The following is a 5,915-nucleotide window of genomic DNA, read 5'->3' on the forward strand; positions in this document are numbered from 1 at the left end:
ACTGTATATATAAACTCTGGCCAGCCTTAGCTTCGCAGGTCTTGTCTGGGATTTGATATTTGTATCTTTTGGTATTTTGTTCTATATCGGTGTAGTTTATCTTCCTATTAATCTTGCATATTTGTTTTAAGCTTATCCGTACGAGTGTGATGCACTGTATATATAAACTCTGGCCAGCCTTAGCTTCGCAGGTCTTGTCTGGGATTTGATATTTGTATCTTTTGGTATTTTGTTCTATATCGGTGTAGTTTATCTTCCTATTAATCTTGCATATTTGTTTTAAGCTTATCCGTACGAGTGTGATGCGACTTAGGTTACGCTCTTGTTTAGCTTCTTTTTCAAGGATCCTAGTTAAATTTTCTTTCAACTATGTTATATAAGCATTTTTTTTATTTTTAGAGGTCGTAGCACCTCGCCACCTTTGATTTACATCCAAGGTGTAAAGTTCTGTATGGTAGGGTGTTACCATATGCGAATATAGTATCAACCTGAACCACAGAACCTAGGTTCTGCGCACACATTGCTCTACACCATACCGGCATGCACTCATAGGGGCTTCTCAACCTCCAAAGATTTTTGCAATCGACTTTTGCTTTACCAACCACGCTTTACGATAGCTTATCGTATAGTTAAATCTTGATTGAACATCTGCAATCATGACTCAGACCTTGATAGATGGGTCTGCTTCAACTAGAGGCCTTATAGCATCCACAATTGTATCGGAATCCAGTTTTAAATAGTCTTGAGAAACTATACCCATAGTACAGGTATGACTTCCATTGTATCGTTTAATTTTCCAACAACATTTTCTCTGAATCAAACAGGCCCGAATCATCCAATCACAACCTCTACCATATTGCAAGCATTTTGCATAAAATGTCAAAGGCTTAGAATAAAAGACCTTGTAATCGACTTCTTAGAAATTGTGCAATTCCTAATTTCCATGATTATAATTTTCCTGAAACTGAACTCCATTCCAATAGCAAACTCACTATCTTTCACAGAAAGAACACCTGTGTATGAAGAATATCAATTTTCAAGTTCTATAGAAGTATATTTAGTTTTTAAAAGATGTACTTTCAACAAAAATATTTTAAATAATTCAACAACAAAAATTAAAACGTATAATCGTCATTTAAAGATTGTAAATAAAATTGTCATGATGAAAAATAAAACAATGGCATACCTGAGTTTGCCAACTCAGAAAATTCCAGTGTGTTCATAACTTCGAGATCCAAAGAATGCATGAACGATGGCACACCAAAAGGATGTTGGCTTGCTACGATGTTTATTACAGCCTGAACTTTCATGTCCGTGCTCTCGTTTTCTTTGTCGTTTCATCCCAGCATGTTATTATTGATTAAGAACTCCTCTTCACTATCACTATTGTATTTTTCTTTCCAGTATGTGTTGTCCCTTTCATTTACGAAGGATTTGTCCACTTCGTGACTAATAGTCAACTCTTCGAATTCAACATACAATTTGACATCGACACATGAGCTTGATTCAGTCGATAGATCATTAACATCTCTAGCACGGTGGCTTCATCGGTCACATTCATTACTTGAAACTGTATTACACTACCGAAATCTAATACGGGCTATTGATGAGCGGAGGGCATTGGATCATTTTCCCGAGAGATGACCGAAAGTAGCCATTGACAGTGGTGATGTATCACATAAAGCCAGCCATGGAAAGGAGTAAGATTGATTGGATGAGGATAGCAAGAAAGCAGAGGTTCAGAGGAACGAAAGCATCTCCATTCGCTTATCTGAAATTCTCACCAATGAATTACATAAGTATTTCTATCCCTATTTTATTATATTAAATTCGAAAACACCATTATCAATTTATATCTGCCTAACAGAAATTTGCAAGGTGACCATAGCTTGCTTCACCAACAATCTCCGTGGGATTCGACCCTTACTCACGTAAGGTATTACTTGGACGACCCAGTGCACTTGTTGGTCAGTTACACGGAGTTGTGAACCATGGTTTTGGCATCATGTTTTTGGCGCCATTTCCAGGGAAAGAAAGAGCAATGAACTTTACATAATTAAAGTGTAATCACGATTCTGCGTACCAAGTTTTTGGCGCCGTTGCCGGGGATTGTTCGAGTTTGGACAACTAACGGTTCATCTTGTTGCTCAGATTAGGTAATTTTATTTTTATTTTATTTTCAAAAAAAAAATTTTTCAAAAAAATCTTTCAAAAATTTTCTCATCTGTTTTCGAAAAAAAAATATAAAAATGTTTTCAAAAATTTATTCAAAATTTTTAAGAATGAATTCTAGTGTTTCATGAAGCATGGCTGGCTGTAAAGCCATGTCTAATACGATTGTAGGGCATGTTAGACGTGTCATGTCTGAGTTACATACTAAAACTTGGCTGGCTATTAAGCCATGCCTGACCCTTTGATTGGAGCTTTAGAGCATAAGATTCCTGGAATTCATATTAAAAATTTTGAATTCTTATTTTTCTCTTTTCTAAATGATTTTCGAAAAATATAAAATAAAAATCCAAAAAAATTAGAAAATCATAAAAAAAAAAATATTTTTGTGTTCTTGTATGGGTCTTGAGTCATGTTACAAGTTTGGTGTCAATTGCATGTGCATCTTGCATTTTTCAAAAATTTCATGCATTCATAGTGTTCTTCATGATCTTCAAGTTGTTCTTGGTAAGTCTTCTTGTTTGATCTTTGCATTTGCATGTTTTGTGTCTTTTCTTGTTTTTCATATGCATTCTTGAATTCTTAGTGTCTAAGCATTAAAGAATTCTAAGTTTGGTGTCTTGCATGTTTTCTTTGCATTAAAAATTTTTCAAAATTGTGTCTATGATGTTCATCTTGACATTCATAGTGTTCTTGGTGTTCATCTTGACATTCATAGCATTCTTGTATGCATCACATGTTTTGATCTAAAAATTTCATGCATTGCATCTTTTTAGTGTTTTTCTCTCTCATCATAAAAATTTCAAAAATCAAAAAAATATCTTTCCATTTTTCTCTCATCAAATTCGAAAATTTGGATTGACTTTTTCAAAAATTTTAAAAATGAAGTTGTTTCTTATGAGTCAAATCAAATTTTCAATTTGAAAATCTCATCTTTTTCAAAATCTTTTTCAAAAATCAAATCTTTTTCAAAATTCTTAGTTATTTTCGAAAATTACAAAAATATTTTTCAAAAATATTTTTCTTATTTTTTTTCACATGATTTTCGAAAATAACATCATCAATTAATGTTTTGATTCAAAAAAAAAAAAATTTTAAGTTTGTTACTTGCTTGTTAAGAAAGATTCAAACTTTAAGTTCTAGAATCATATCTTGTAATTTCTTGTGAATCAAGTCATTAATTGTGATTTTAAAAATCAAATCTTTTTTCAAAACTAATTTCAATCATATCTTTTCAAAAATATCTTCTTATCTTATCTTTTTCAAAAATTTGATTTCAAAATATCTTTTCTAACTTCCTACCTTCTTATCTTTTCAAAATTTGTTTCAACTAACTAACTAACTTTTTGTTTGTTTCTTATCTTTTTCAAAACTACCTAACTAACTTTCTCTCTCTCTAATTTTCGAAAATATCTCCCCTCTTTTTCAAAAATTTCTTTTTTATTAACTAATTATTTTTATTTTTTATTTTAAAATTTTTCGAAAAAAAAAATACTAACCTTTTTCAAAAACTATTTTCGAAAATCACTAACCCTTTTTCAAAAAAAAAAAAATTATTTTCGAAAATTCTCCCTCTCCCATCTTATTCTATTTATTTATTCATCTACTAACATCTCATTTCACATCTCTGCCCTCCTCACAGTTGTGTTTCTTTCTTTACATCACATTCTTTGTCTCTCTCTTTTCTTCCACTCACAAAGGGATCCCTATACTGTGGTATAAAGGATCCATATTATTATTATTATTATTTTATTCTGTGCTCTCTTCTTTGTCATATGAGCAGGAGCAAGGACAAGAACATTCTTGTGGAAGCAGATCCAGAACCTGAAAGGACTCTGAAGAGAAAATTAAGAGAAGCTAAATTACAACAATCCAGAGATAACCTTTCAGAAATTTTCGAACAGGAAGAGGAGATGGCAGCCGAAAATAATAATAATGCAAGGAGGATGCTTGGTGACTTTACTGCACCTAATTCCAATTTACATGGAAGAAGCATCTCCATTCCTGCCATTGGAGCAAACAACTTTGAGCTGAAACCTCAATTAGTTTCTCTGATGCAGCAGAACTGCAAGTTTCATGGACTTCCATCTGAAGATCCTTTTCAGTTCTTAACTGAATTCTTGAAGATATGTGATACTGTTAAGACTAATGGAGTAGATCCTGAAGTTTACAGGCTCATGCTTTTCCCTTTTGCTGTAAGAGACAGAGCTAGAATATGGTTGGACTTTCAACCTAAAGATAGCCTGAACTCTTGGGATAAGCTGGTCAAGACTTTCTTAGCCAAGTTCTTTCTTCCTCAAAAGCTGAGCAAGCTTAGAGTGGATGTTCAAACCTTCAGACAGAAAGCAGGTGAATCCCTCTATGAAGCTTGGGAGAGATACAAAGGACTGACCAAAAAGTGTCCTTCTGACATGCTTTCAGAATGGACCATCCTGGATATATTTTATGATGGTTTATCTGAGTTATCAAAGATGTCATTGGATACTTCTGCAGGTGGATCCATTCACCTAAAGAAAACGCCTGTAGAAGCTCAAGAACTCATTGACATAGTTGCAAATAACCAGTTCATGTACACTTCTGAAAGGAATCCTGTGAATAATAGGACGCCTATGAAGAAGGGAGTTCTTGAGATTGACACTCTGAATGCCATATTGGCTCAGAATAAAATATTGACTCAGCAAGTCAATATGATCTCTCAGAGTCTGAATGGAATGCAAGCTGCCTCCAACAGTACTCAAGAGGCATCTTATGATCATGTGGAGTCACAAAATAAATATAAAAATTGAAAACGGAATCAAAAACAGCAGAAGAAAAATCACACCCTGGAGGAAGCATCTACTTGGCGTTCAACGCCAGAACAGAGCATGGTTCTGGCGCTGAACGCCCAAAATGGGCAGCATCCTGGCGCTGAATGCCCAGAACAAGCATGGTTCTGGCGTTCAACGCCAGAAATGGCAACAAATGGACGTTGAACGCCCAAAATGGGCACCAACCTGGCGCTGAACGCCCAGAGTTGTGAGCAAGGGCATTTTACATGCCTAAATTGGTGCAGGGATGTAAATGCCTTGACACCTCAGGATCTGTGGACCCCACAGGATCATCTCAGGATCTGTGGACCCCACAGGATCCCCACCTACCTCATCATCTCTCTTTCCATTCATGATCATCCCTTCTATTTTCCATTTACCACTCACATCCATATACCCACTACCTTCAAAATTCAACATCTCTCTCCCACCCAATCCCACCCACATGGCCGAATACACACATCCATCCATCTCCTCCATATCTTCCTCTTCTTCTTCTATTCTTTCTTCTTTTGCTCGAGGGCGAGCAACATTCTAAGTTTGGTGTGGTAAAAGCATAGCTTTTTTGTTTTTTCCATAACCATTGATGGCACCTAAGGCCAGAGAAACCTCTAGAAAGAGGAAAGGGAAAACAAAAGCTTCCATCAAGGGTCTATAGCTCAGTGGTAGAACATTTGACTGTAAATCAAGAGATCCCTGAGATACCTCAGGGGATACATTTTCTTCCACATAATTATTGGAAGCAACTAAGGGTGGAACATCAAGAGCACTCCATCATCCTTCATGAAATTAGAGAAAATCAAAAAGCAATGAGGGAGGAGCAACAAAAACAAGGAAGAGACATAGAAGAGCTCAAGGACATCATTGGTTCCTCAAGAAGGAAACGCCACCATCACTAAGGTGGATTCATTCCTTGTTCTTACTTTTCTCTGTTTTTCG

The sequence above is a fragment of the Arachis ipaensis genome, chromosome B03, assembly GCF_000816755.2.
Source record: "Arachis ipaensis cultivar K30076 chromosome B03, Araip1.1, whole genome shotgun sequence".
In the NCBI taxonomy this organism is placed as follows: domain Eukaryota; kingdom Viridiplantae; phylum Streptophyta; class Magnoliopsida; order Fabales; family Fabaceae; genus Arachis; species Arachis ipaensis.